The sequence below is a fragment of the Theropithecus gelada genome, chromosome 3 (assembly GCF_003255815.1).
Source record: "Theropithecus gelada isolate Dixy chromosome 3, Tgel_1.0, whole genome shotgun sequence".
NCBI lineage: Eukaryota > Metazoa > Chordata > Mammalia > Primates > Cercopithecidae > Theropithecus > Theropithecus gelada.
In genome coordinates, this window is record NC_037670.1 from 90989280 (window position 1) to 91004140 (window position 14861).

Consider the following 14861-nt stretch of genomic DNA (forward strand, 5'->3'; position numbering starts at 1 on the left):
AGGCAGTGAAGAGGGGTGTTAATTACTAAGCCCTTTAGACCTGGCTAGGCCAATCAGATTTTTCTTTTTCTTCTTTTTTTTTGGAATGAGTATTGCTCTGTTGCCCAGGCTGAGTGCAGTGGTGCAATCTCAGCTCACTGCAACCTCTGCCCCCCAGGTTCAAGTGATTCCTATGCCTCAGCCTCCTGAGTAGCTGGGATTACAGGTGTGCACCACCACGCCCAGCTAATTTTTGTAGATTTAGTGGAGATGAGGTTTCGCCATGTTGGCCAGGCTGGTCTTGAATTCCTGGCCCCAAGTGATCCACCCACCTCGGCCTCCCAAAGTGCTGGGATTACAGGCGTGAGCCACTGTGCCTGGCCCACATTTTTCTCTTCTGGAGGTAGGAATTGAAACTCAGAGATAATCCATTGTCTTTAGCATTGAAAGACCTTGGAGGATGTGTGAATCAGAGGGCTTCATTTAAAGAGGGAACACCTTCCACCAGGGCACAGAAAAAATAGAGAAAACCATTGTGGAGAAAGAGAAAAGGATGAAAGGGACGTACAAAGAGAAGCAAGATGAGAAGTCACACAGCCCTAGAGACTCCAAGAGAAGTTCATGGCAGCTTCTTGTTTCCTAGATCTCTTGGGGCCCCTGGTCACCTTTTGTCCAGGAGTTTGTCTTTGTGTCCTTTTTGGCTAAGGTGTTTTGAATGAGTTCATATCACTTATAGCCAGGAAGTCTTGACTGAGATGTCAAATGCTTGTGAGACTCCTCACTATGGTATCTTGCTAGCATATTAAGTTCCAACAAACCTAATAAGATTTATAACATTGCTTTTGTAGGTGCATGCAAAGTTCCTAGAAACTTTAGCAAGAAAACTTGCAGAATATAACCTATTAATAATTTAAGAGACTATATTTGTCGATGACCCAGTTATTTCACCATTACTTTATATTGCTAAAGCAGTATATATATATACATAAATATGTATATACATCAAATTTAAGATTAATATGTAAAATAGCATCAAATTTATGAGAATTGATGGAGATATTATACATCACTAGTTAGAAATAAGTTTGAAATATGGCAGGGTGTGGTGGCTCATGCCTGTAATCCCAGCACTTTGGGAGGCTGAGGCGGGCGGATCACGAATACAGAAGTTCGAGACCAGCCTGGCCAACATGGTGAAACCCCATCTCCACTAAAAATACAAAAATTAGCCGGGCGTGGTGGCGGGCACCTGTAATCCCAGCTACTCTGGAGGCTGAGGCAGGAGAATCGCTTGAGCCTGGGAGGCAGAGGTTGCAGTGAGCCGAGATTGAGCCATTGCACTGCAGCCTGGGAAAAAAAAACAAGATCCCATCAAAAAAAAAAAAAAAAAAAAAAAAAAGATGGAAATAAAAATATTACAGGTCTATTTTGGGTTATTAAGGGTACTTACAGTTTATCAAACACAGAAGCACATGAAAGCTCTAGTATCAGACTCCGTGGGTTGATATTTGAATGCTGCTACCAGCTAAGCAGTACCAAGTTGGGGCTATTTATTTACCTTCTCTATGCTTCAACTTCAGTATCTTAAAAATGGAATTAATAACGTTACCTAGCTCAAAGGGGTGTTTTTTTGAGGATTAAGTTTGATGATTCATAGAATAATACCTAGGACAGTGGAAGGCAAAGGTTCTTAAAATTTTGGGTCTCAAAACTCTTTTACCTTCAGATCCCTACAGGGCACTGGTTCATACATATGATATCCAGTAATATTTATGGTATTAGAAGTTAAAACTGACAAAAATTTAAAAATTAATTTAAGAATATGAATTAACTCACCATATATTAGCATAATTTTATTAAAAATAACAATATTACCCAAACAAAATTAATGAAAAATGGAATTTAGATTTTTGTGAACCTAATTTTAATGTCTTATTTAACAGAAGGCTGTCAGATTCTTATACCTGCTACTGCGTTCAATCTGTTGAGGTGCTGCATGTCATACAACCGCTGAAAAGCTCTGCTCTGTGCTTGCTGGAGAATGAAGGTGAATAAAGCAGACCATGCCTTATATAACTTGCAGGAAAGGAAACCGAGACAAAAATCAGCTGAGTGATTTGCTATAGTTCCACTAGCTAGTGAGCGGAAAAAAAACAAGGCTATGAACCCAAACCTTCTGAGTCCTGGACCAATTTAATGGAAGGCATTTAACAAAATAGATGTTTGAGAAGGTCCAGTTGTGAAGAGACAGAGCAAATACTTCCAGGCTTACCAGTCAGATCACACATGGTATACTGTATAGTTAACAGTATCCAGCTTTGAGTTTAAAAATGTCTTGGTTCTGCCAGATACGGTGGCTCACACCTATAATCCTAGCACTTTTTGGGAGGCTGAAGTGACCTGAGGTGAGGACTTCAAGATCAGCTTGGCCAGCAGGGTGGGACTCCATCTCTACTAAAAATACAAAAAAATTAGCCTGGTGTGGTGGCGCATGCCTGCAGTCCAGCTACCCAGGAGGCTGAGGCACAAGAATTGCTTGAACCTAGGGGTAAAGGTTGTAGTGAGCTGAGATGGTGCCACTGCACTCCAACCTGGATGATGGAATGAGACTGTCTCAAATGAATGAATGAGTGAATGAATGAATGTATGTATGTATGTCTTGGTTTTAGTTCCTCTACCTCTTACTGGTCCTGGTGGTGTGGGCTCATTTTTCACTTTATGTGAGCTTTATATTTTCTCATTTGTAAAATGGGGCTACCACTAGTAACATCTACTTCATAGGTAGGTGTGCTATGGAATCAAATGTGTTAATGCATGTAAAATATGGCACAGCACATTCAGCAAGCACATGTGAAGTTAGCTTGGTCTGCAAATATTGGAGTTTATTTCAAATGGGATACAAATTTGCTCTGGTTCATTTTTTCATTGAATGGAAACGTAACTTAATAGCAAATGTTTGAACCTGGGAGGTGGAGGTTGTAATGAGCTGAGAATGCACCACTGCAGTCCAGCCTAGGCAACAAGAATGAAACTCCATTTCAAAAGGAAAAAAAAAAAAAAGTTGAAAGCAAATACATAATCATCAAGATGATTTTACTGTAAAATAAATAAGATTAGGTTTCCAAAATATTTTCTGAGGGTCTTAATATTGCTTGTACCTTTCTCCTTGTTTTCAAAAAATTTTTCTCTATAGAAAACTCTATTCTTGCTGTTTTTCTTTTCTCACCACCCGTTCTCTCCTTCATCTATTTTAATCTGACTGTTATTCCTATCACTTTTTTCTTTGTTTTTTCCTACCATTTTACTGAAACATATGTGATACAAACCACCTATGACTCTGATAAACAAGCTTCATTCTCTCAAGTTACTAATCACTGTTTGAAAAACAAACAAAGGCCGGGCACGGTGGCTCAAGCCTGTAATCCCAGCACTTTGGGAGGCCGAGACGGGCGGATCACGAGGTCAGGAGATCGAGACCATCCTGGCTAACACGGTGAAACCCCGTCTCTACTAAAAAATACAAAAAAATAGCTGGGCGATGTGGTGGACGCCTGTAGTCCCAGCTACTCGGGAGGCTGAGGCAGGAGAATGGCGTAAACCCGGGAGGCGGAGCTTGCAGTGAGCTGAGATCCGGCCACTGCATTCCAGCCTGGGCGACAGAGCGAGACTCCATCTCAAAAAAAAAAAAAAAAAAAAAAAAAGAAAAGAAAAACAAACAAACAAACAATAACAACTAACAGTTACTGATCCTCTAGCAAGCACCCAGCACTACTATAAGTATTTTCCATGTGTTAATGCATTTGATCAGTTCGGTAAGTCTCAGAGAGATGTTTTCATTTTATAGGTGAGGAAATTCGAGAGTCAATAAGGCAAAAAAGTTACTCAAGCTCACAGTGACGGGAAGTACTGGGCTAAGATGTGACACATGATGTTTGGCCCCACAGCCTATGCTCAGATGCACTGTGGTATCTGCCCTCTTTACTGTTTGTTCCAGGTGATGGTTCCCTTCGGCCCCCATGACAACAATCTCTCTTGGCTCCTCATTCACCTTCCTAACCATGTCTTTTTCTTGCTCTTTCAGATATCATCATTCTGTATCCAGTTTATAAACTGTTTGTAATCCAAGTTTCTCTCCTTGACTTTGTTTTCATTCTGCTTCCCTCACCCATGTTCATTCTGCCTCCAGTCTCTTCCCCTTTGTTTGTTGGCCCACAGTTATCTTTCCAAAAGGTAAATGTGATCAGTTTATCCCTCCTGCCCCCAACTGCAGTTCTTCAACTGCTCTCCCTGTCTGACAGCGGCAGTTCTCATATACAGCTCACAGATCCCTACTGGGGCTAGTTTATTCTGTTAGAGCTCACTGAATCTACGTTTGCCTTAGTCATTGTCTGTAACATAGTTAAAAGAAAATATAACTACTATTCATGACTGTCTGGGACTTTTTTTTGGCATTAAGAGTCTTCAATATTAGGGAGCTTAGTATATTCTGGCCTATAGGACAAACACTTACTTCTTAACCAACCCCTTGCAACTTCCTGTGTGATCATGTCCCTGCCTCGTTTTTCACCACAAGTGACCCCACACAGTGACATTTATACTCTATTCTTCAGCCATGTTGAGGTACTTATTGTCCACAGGACACAAGACCCTCTTTCTTGAAATACCCTTTCCCTATCTTCTGGGTGAAAACCTATTCATCTTTTAAGACTTGATTCAAGAGGAAACTGCTTCTCCAAACCTTTCCTGAGCACCCAACCACATCCTCACCTGCAGAACTGACCAACGCCATTCTTTGCACTCCAGTGGCAGCCAGTGCAACCTCCCTTGGCAGCACTTAGCAAATTAAACAGCATTTAGTAAATCTGTAAGAGTTTTCAGAGCAGAGACTGAGCCTTCTGTGTCCCCCTGACTCCAGTGCCTAGTCCAGTGTTACAAAATGTTTGTTAACTGTTAAAAGGAAAGTGAGTCCTTCAACTAGAATAAATCTTTAGTTAAAATATAATATATGGTTCTGTTTGTCAATTTAACTAATAGTTTTTGAGTTCCTCTCATGTGTCAGGTGCTAGGCATAAAAAGTTAGAAGACTTTAAGGAGCTCACAGTGTGGAAGACAAAGGAAATGAAAGTTCACATGTTAGGATGAAGTGTACAACTGATGTGTAGGGTGTGTGGAATAATAGGGAAACTGATCAAGTATTTTCTCCAAGGAGTTCTCCTAAAGTCCAAGCTTGATCTAGGAGAACAGCGAGAATTAGCAGATGATAAAGTACCAGATCCCAAATAGCTTTCAGTGTTAGTACACAGCAAAGGTCAGTACCCACTAGGTACTAGGTACTAGGACCCACACACCAAATCTAGCAGCCATCTGGTTTTGTGTGGCCTATGAGTAAAGAATGGATTTTACATTTTTAAATGTCAAATGTAAAAAATATTAACCTTTACCTGAGAACAGTTGTGCAAAGATTTGAGAACACAGAGGGATATCACCAAAATGGCAGAGTCGAAGTAATCTGGCTTCACTCTCGCCTACAGAAAACCCAAAACAAATATCCAGCGCTAAGACTATCACCAGCAACATCCCAGAACTCAAATCTGAGGCTGAGACGTTACCCAGAGCCGCAGAGAAATGAAACACTCTGAGCAGTAGAAGAAAGAACGTCTCTATCTGCAATGCCCCTACCCAAATTTACTCAGGCACTGCACGTAGAAAATGCCCCCTAGACTCATGGTTTCTACACTGGAGAAAGTGAGACTGAGGTGGGCAGTCATTTTCCCCACTCAGCCACCTTACATTCCCTTGCAGGAAAACTGCTTTTTACCTCAACCCGTGGGAAGTATTCTAAGTGTCTATAGAGACAAAAATCCCTGAAAGCATCTAGTGATAAAGAGCAAAGGTGAGACTAGCAACTGCAACCCATGAAACTCTGCTCTTTATCTCAGCCAAAGGCGATGCCAAATCAGAGTGGCTTTTCAACAGCACCACACTGTATGAGGCACACTCCATGGGTCTTCTGGGCACAAAGCCCCTAGCTAGCTTTTCCACAAAGTCAGAGTATTTTTGGGGGGCCCCTTACCCTCAATTTAGGATGGTCAGTACTTCGAGCATTTCTAAGAGTCAAGGCAAACCTGGGCTTAATGTTCCATATAGTGCTGAAAAGGAAGCAGTGTCTAGAATTAAGGAACTCAACAGGTGAATACAAATAACCTCTAAGCAAACATACTCTAGAAAGACCAAAATAAGCCAGTCAGCAAAGACTGGCATAAATAACTAATCCTTCAGTGTAAAGCCATAGATGTATGTCCACAAGAAACAGCAGCAAACAGGGAGCCATGACCTCTCCAAACAAAGCAAGGAGTGAATGACCAACTCTAATGAGATGATGATATGGGAGCTCTCAGATCAATAATTCAAAATAGTAGTTTGAGAAAACTCAGCCAACTCCAAGATAATACAAAAAAGCAATTCATAAATTTATCAGAAGTTTAAGAGATTGAAATAATTTTTAAAAAGTCAAACAGAAATCCTGAAACTGAGAAATACATTTGCTGAAGTAAAAAATGAATTTGAGGCTTTAGAGAGCAGAATGAGTAAAGCAGAAGAAAGAATCAGTAATTTCAAAGACAGGCTATTTGAAAATATGCAGAGGTGAAAAAAGGAAAAATGATGAAATGAACAAATGTCTACAGAGAATGACCTCAAAAGAGCACATCTAACAGTCACTGAAGTTCAAGAGGGAGTTTGAAAAGAGCAAGATGCAGAAAGCTTGTTCAAAGAAAGAAGTATATATAGTAAACATGAAAAGATCTAAGTGCAGAGAGAGACTGAAATACAGTAATAGTAGGGGACTTCAACACCCCACCCTCACTAATAGACAGATCATCCAGACATGAAATCAACAAAGAAACATCAATGATAAACTAAACACTAGACCACATATGTCTAAGTGACATTTATAGAACATTTCATTTAACAGCTGCAGAATACAAATTCTTTTCTTTTTTTGCGACAGAGTCTCACTCTGTCACCCAGGCTGGAGTGCAATGGCATGATCTCGGCTCACTGCAGCCTCCGCCTCCTGGCTTCAAGCAATTCTCCTGCCTCAGCCTCCTGAGTAGCTGGGACTACAAGCACGTGCCACCATGCCCAGCTAATTTTTGTATTTTTAGTAGAGATGGGGTTTCACCATGTTGGCCAGGATGGTCTTTATCTCCTGACATTGTGATCCGCCCACCTCAGCCTCCCAAAGTGCTGGGATTATAGGCGTGAGCCACTGCGCCCGGCCTGACAAGTTCTTTTCATCAGCACATGGAACATTCTCCAGAACTGACCACATATTAGCCCACAAAACAAGTCTCAACAAATTCAAAAAAGTAAAAATCATATCAAGTACCTTTTCTGATCACAATGGAATAAAACTAGAAATCAGTAACAAGAGGAGCTTTGGCAACTATATGAACACAGGAAAGTTAAACATGCTCCTACTCAGTGGGTCAATGACATTAAGAAGGAAATTTAAAAATTTTTTGAGACAAATTAATATGGAAACCCAACATATTCAGTCTATGGAATACAGCAAAAGCAATACTAAGAGAGAAGTTTACAGCAATACATCAAATGCCTACATAGAAAAATAAAAAACATTAAAATAACAAACCTAATGATACACCTCAAGGAACTAAAATAGCAAGAACAAATCAAATCCAAAATTTTTAGAAGGAAAGAAATAAGAAAAATCAGAGCATAAGTAAATGACCGAGATTAAAAAATACAAAATATCAATGAAATGAAAAGTTCATTTTTTGAAAAGATAAACAAAACCAGCTAACCTATAAAGAAAAAAAAAAGGAGAGAAGACCCAAATAAAATAATAAATGAAAATGAATATATAACAACTGATACCACAGAAATATGAAGGATCATTAGAAACTATTATTAACATATACATGCCAACATATTAGAAAACCTATAATAAATAAATAAATTCCTGCACATATACAATCTACCACGATTGAACCATGAAGAAATAGAAAATCTGAACAAACCAGTAATGAGTAATGAGATTGAAGCAATAATAAAAAGTGTCCATCAAGAAAACCCAAGGACCTAATGGCTTTACTGTTGAATTCTACCAAACAATTGAATAATACCAATTCTACTCAAACTTTTTCAAAAAATTGAAGAGGGAATACTTCCACACTCATTTGATGAGACCAGGATTACCTGACACCAAAACCAGACAAGAACACAACAAAAAACTACAGTCAGTATCTCAGATGAAGACAGATGCAAAAATTCTCAACAAAATACTAGCAAACTGAATACAACACCCATTGAAAAGATTATTCAGCATGACCACGTGGGATTCAACCCAGGGATACAAGAACAGTCCATATGCAAATGAGTAAATGCAATACATCTTATTAAGAGAATAAAGAACAAAAACTGTATGAACATTTTAATAGATGCTAAAAAAACACTCAACAAAATTCAGTATCCCTTTATGATAAAAATGCTCAACAAACTGGGTATGGAAGGCACATACCTCAACACAAAAAAGGCCATATATGACAAAATCACAGCTAACATCACACTTAATGCAGAAAAATGGAATTCCTTTTCTCTAAGATGTGAAATAACACAGGACATTTTCACCACTTTTATTCAACATAGTACTGGAAGTTCTAGCCAGAGCACTTAGGCAAGAGAATGAAACAAAGGACATCTACATTGGAAAGGAAGAAGTCAAATTAGTCTTGTTTACAGATGACCTGATCTTATTCCGAGAAAAACCTAAATAATTCACAAAAAAACTGTTAGTAAAGTTGAAGGATACAAAATCAACATACATTGACATTTCTACACACCAACAATGAACAGTCTCAAAAAGAAATCAAGAAAACAATCCCATTTAAAACAGCTACAAAAAATATAAAATACCTAGTAATAAATTTGACCAAAGAAATAAAATATCTCTACAGGAAAAACTACAAAATTTTGATAAAAGAAATTGAAGAGGAGACACAAAAATGGAAAAGTATCCTATGCTTATAGGTTAGAAGAATACAGTTAAAATGTCCATACTACCCAAAACAATCTAAAGAGTCAACACAATCCCTATCAAAATACCAATGACATTCTTCACAGAAATAGGACCACCACCCTAAAATTCATACAGAACCACAGAAGACTCCAAATAGCCAAGCAATCTTGAGCAAAAAGAATGAAGCTGGAGGACTCACACTCTATGATTTCAAAGTATACTAAAAAGCCATAATAACCAAACCAGCATGGTACTGGCACAAAACAGACACATAGACCAATGCAGCAGGACGGAGAACCCAGAAATAAATCCACACATTTACAGCCAATTCATTTTTGCCAAAGGCACAAAGAACATACACTGAGAAAAGGATAGCCTCCTCAATATATGGTAGAGAGAAAATTAGATAACCACATACAGAAAGTGAGACTAGACCCCTATCTCTCACCATACACAAAAATCAAATAAAAATGGATTAAAGTCTTAAATCCAAGACTTAAAACTGTAAAACTACTAGAAGAAAACATTAGGGAAATGCTTCAGGACATTGGTCTGGGCAAAAATTTCCACTGTAAGACCTCAAAAGCATAGGCAGCAAAAGCAGAAAGAGACAAATGGGATCATATTAAGATCACATAGCAAAGGAAGTAACCAAAGTGAAGAGATAACCCACAGAGTAGGCAAAAGTATTTGCAAAGTATGTATCTGACATGGGGTTAATATCTGGAATATATAAAGAATTCAAACAACTGAACAGTAAAACAACAAATAACCTGATTTAAAAATGGGCAAAAGATCTGAAGAGATATTTTTCAAAAGAAGATACCAAAAAGGCCAACAGGTATACACAAAATGCTGAACATCACTAATAATCAGGGAAATGCAAATCAAAATCACAATGAGATATCATTTTACCCCAGGTAAAATAACTCTTATCAAAAACACAAAAAATAATGGATGCCAGTGAGTATATGGAGAAAGAACATGTAAAAGAAAGGAAATCATCATATTAAAAAGATATCTGTGCTTCCATGTTTATTGTAACACTGTTCATAATATCCAAGATGTGGAATTAACCTAAATGCCCCTCAATGGATGGATAAGAAAATGTTGTATACTGACACAATGGAATATTATTTAGCCATTAAAAAATGAAATCCTGGCATTTGCAAACACGGAGAGAATTGGAGGTCATTATGCAAAGTGAAATAAGCCAGGCATAGAATGATAAATACTATATGTTCTCACTCATATGTGGGAGCTAAAAAAGTGGATCTCATGGAGGTAGAGAGCTGACTGATGTTTATCAGAGCCTGGTAAGTGTAGGAGGAGGTGAGGGATAAAAAGAGGTTGATTAATGGGTACATAGTTAGAAAAAATAAGATCTAGTATTTGATAACATAGTAGGGGGACTATAGTTAAGAATAATTTGTTGCATAGTTGACAACAGCAGGAGGAGAGGAATTAGAATGCTCCCAAAATAAAGAAGGATAAATGTTTGTGGTCATCAATGTCCCAATTGCCCTGATTTGATCATTACAGACTGTATGCATATATCAAAATATCATGTACCCCAAAATATATACATTATGCATCAATTTAAAAAGGTAGCAGAATATGTCCAAGCTAGCTCACGAATTAGCTAGCTAAATAAAGTTTTTAAAAAAGAGTTGAGAACATTGACTCCTGGCCTACAAAGCCTAATACAGTTACGATTTACAGAAGAAATCTGGTTATCTGGTATAGAGTAACAGTCACCCATCATGGCAGACTGCCCTTGCTCCAGTTCCAGCTCTATCTTCCTCCTTGTGATGTTCATCTATAAACTGGAGCTGAAAACAGTTCCTTCTTCTTAAAGTTTTTGAAGATGACTCTATTAAAACACTGTGTGCTTAGATTTGCATCTGGCACAGAGCAGGAGTCCTTTAAGTGTTAGCTATGATGATGATGATGATGATGATGATGACGACGACAACGACAACGACGATGACGATGATGACAACGACAACATACTAAATGAGATAGCATTTTGAAACCATGGTCTAACCTGACTAGGTCCACCAAACTTTACTTGCCTCACTTGTTTTTAATCACTTGCTTTTTGTTGATTAAAAAACCCTATATAGCTAAAAGTCACATGGCTGAATAATATATATCTAAATTCCCACTAGCTTCCTTATAGATAACATCTGTGATGTATAGGTCACCACACTAATTATTGTTTTTCAGGGACCTGGAGTCCACTCTTGCCCAGTTCAAACTGGCTGAGCCTCCCTATCATTCATCTGGGCTTGCATGAGTGTCTGATGGGTGGCCTTTTGACATCACTGGGCCCAAAACTCCACCCTCAGATCATGCTAACACTGCCATGTTCTGAACTTGTGTCCACGAAGAGCCATAAATTCTGACTATGCTTGTGAAGACTGCCAATTACCTCACTTTTCCTTACCTCCAATCACCTTCCCATTATAGACCATCCTGCTTCTTTATCCCATAAATATCCCTAAAACCCGTATTAAAGGAAGTAGATGTGCAACTTGTTCTCCCATTTCCTCACTTTGCTGCCTTGTGAATAAACCCTTTCTCTGCTGCAAAACTCATTGTCTCAGTGATTGGCAAACTGTGTGATGGGCAAAACATGCCTGGTTCAATAACAGTTTTACCAAGAGGATGGTATTGGCTGAATGGAATATGTTTTTTACATCCAAGTGATAGGGTAGAATTTGTACTGTATAAAAGTTCATTTGAAAGGACAAGAGACTGGCACTAGGGAAATCAGTGAGGAGGTTATTTTAGCAATCCAAATTAACATGAATCCAATTCATTATAAATCAGAAGATGGCAGGGCCAAAGAGATTGAGATAGATACACAAGACAGCCTTAACAGTGATTTCTTAGAGTGAAATCTCCTGACCTACTAGCATTGGGATCTTCTGGAATTCTTAATTAAAATTTAGATTCTGGAGCCCCCAGTTGAAAACTTCAGAATCAGAGTTTGTACTTGTGTGGCGTCTAGAAAACTGTATTTTACAAGCTCCTTGGGTGTCTTTTTCTGCACACTAATATGGATGACCTCTACTTTGGAAGTTAAATTTACCAGACTTTGGTGACTAGCTCTCCAGTTTGAGGAAGAATAGAGGTTTTGCCTATGTTTCTTATTTGGGCACTGGAAACAGAATAGGATATGTGGTAGCTCTATAAGTCTCTATAGAAAGTGACATTAGTGACTCTGCTGCTTCACAGGAAATACCTCCTAGCTCCACACTGAGATGCACAGCCCTTCAAGATTGAAACAGAATGACCTAAATACACACAGAGCTAAGGTATAAAATGACTCATATCAGTTCCCTTCATAAAGTTGGGAAAAGGAGCTGAGTGTTGGGAGACCACAGTTTCCTTTGTTTCTGTGCCTCTTGTGAAGAAGAAATGGCAGCTCTTGTTCTGGATAATCTAACCATATTTGGATAGATTACGGGCTTAAAAGACAGAGATGTTGTTTCCCTGGAAGTAGGAGGCAGCTTTGTTACCTAACCACAATACCAAAGATAATGTTTCCATCTGGGGCAAAGATTCAGGAGGTTTGCCTGTGGTTCTCTTTATCCTGGTGTTTCCTAAGCTTGGGATTTCTCACCCATGACATAAACTCACTGTGCACGTAGCATCCACCTATCTTCTCTGCATCATTCCCACAGGACTTGGGAGGTAAGCGGAACTGGTATGAACACGAAGCTCAGTCTCTTTGCTGTGCTGTGAGTAATGAAATCCTTTGGTCTCTGACCTAGGAGTCTCATGTCTTCTTCCATCATCCATGAAACTGTGGCAGACTAACTTGTTAGTTTACAAGTAGGGTAAAATGTTGGTGCCTTCACAGTTCTTGACAGACTCTGGCCTCTCAGGTTCTAGAAGTAAATAGAGTGAGGAAGGAGGGACTTGGCCCAAGGATTTGAGTGCACCAGAAACCCTAAACCAGTGGTTCTCAAACTTGAACATTCATCAGAACCACTCAAAGTGCTTGTTAAAACCAAGGTTCCTGGGCTTCACTACCAGAGTTTCTGATTCAGCAGGTCAGGGATTAGAGCTGAGAATCAGTATGTCTAATTAAAGTTTCCAGGTGACATTGACACTGCTGGTCAGGGAACACACTTTGAGAAACACTGCCCTAAAGAGACTGAATTTGGATTTTATTTAGAGTAAGCCTTAGGCTCTGTATGTTTGCAAGACATGATGGTCTTTGTTCCACCCAGCTCAGCGATTTTTTTTTCACTTCAATATGAAGCCTTCTTTTAGTCTGAATTTAGAAACAAAGCCTCAAAAGAACAAATACAGAGAGATCAGCCCACTGGTATGAATGAATTTCCATTGCAGTATAGATGTTCAAATCAGGCATATCCTGGCTTTGTGAGGCAAGAAGGCAACAGGAGGCATAAGATCAGCAGGAGGGGAAGTTCATAGAGGAGGAGAAACAAGAGGCTGGAGCAAATGAAGGCAAAGCTAGCAAAAATTATACCTTCACATGTGCTCAAACCTTTATCTGACTGCATCCCAACAGGCAGAAACTATTCAAAGGTACCTTGTCCTTAGCATAACCAGCCACATGGCCTTGGTAGAGACTTAAACCTTGGGGGGAACTACAGCCAGAGGTTTTGTCATATTCATACCAACTCCACTCTTGGTAGGGGGACTGAGGTAACCCATTCTTCATAAAGCTATTTTGATTATTACTTTGTGCTCCTTTTCTCCGTATTTGAAAAGTTAGTTCTGAGGCTTATTAACATGTAAACTTCTGTTTAAATTGTAGATCTCTGAAAATAATTGGTATGAATAATTCTTTTCAGCCAGTTGCAGGCTACGTCCAAAGGATTACTAGTTCTGTAACCACAGAAAGTATTAACTGTATGGTTAACTCTATGGTTGTCTTAAGTATCCTCATATTTTTCCTATAAATATTTAATTACTTCTAATATTGATATGAAACCATTAAGAATAGATAACATTTTCTAAAGGTTTTAGTTAAGTTGAAAGGGAGAATTTTGACTAATGAACAAAGATAATTGCTATAAAATTAATATGTTTATCCTAAACTTGTCTAAACCAGCAGTTGTTGCTGCCCACTTTTCTTTTACCAGTCACCAGGTATTTATTGAACGGTATGCTTCATGCTACAGTAGGAATATGCCCTACCTGGAGAGAGAGAGGAGGGGATGGTCAGGTCACCTGGCCAGGGAGTGGTGGTCAGGAGGGCCTATTAGAAACAGGAGCCTTAAAAGATAAGAGGGAGTGCATTATTATGAGAGGGGCTGAAATTATCCATGTTGTAAGGAGAGAGCTTTTGGGACTGTTAACCATCTTATTAAAATAATGTCATAAAAAGATGCATTGTAATTATTGAAGGTCAAAACGAGAGTGGCAATGTAAGCCCTTTCTGGTGTATTCGAGAAATCAGTCAATGCCTTGGGCTCTGCTCTGACAAGTTGATCTTATTCCTCTGCTTTTGATAACTTGCCCTGAAATCTTGGAGGTGCTGTTAGAAAATGTCCTTCACCTTATTTTTTATTGCCAAGTTGCCAAGTAGTGGCCCCAGCCATAAGCAGGTCAAATTCAAACCCCATTCTATAGGAAGCCCGGCCTGGCTGCCTGGCCACTCTGGGCACCATATTCTAGACTGCAGTGGCTGCCGAGTTTACCTCCTCAGGGACCAATGGCAGGATTTACTTTGAGTTAGAAGCATCCTCTCTGAGGTCTACCCTAAGTTCCCATTGCTTCTTAATCTTCACATTTTCATTGGGCAATATTTCTACACACATGATCTTTACACCAACTAGTATGGTTTGAATCTCTGTCC

At 39.0% G+C, this 14861-nt stretch overlaps 1 protein-coding gene across 1 annotated transcript in view; it reads right to left on the reverse strand.

Moving 5' to 3' along the window:
- DNAH11 (dynein axonemal heavy chain 11) overlaps positions 1-14861 on the reverse strand; it is a 372079-nt gene that overhangs the window by 107655 nt on the left and 249563 nt on the right. The window lies entirely within an intron of this gene.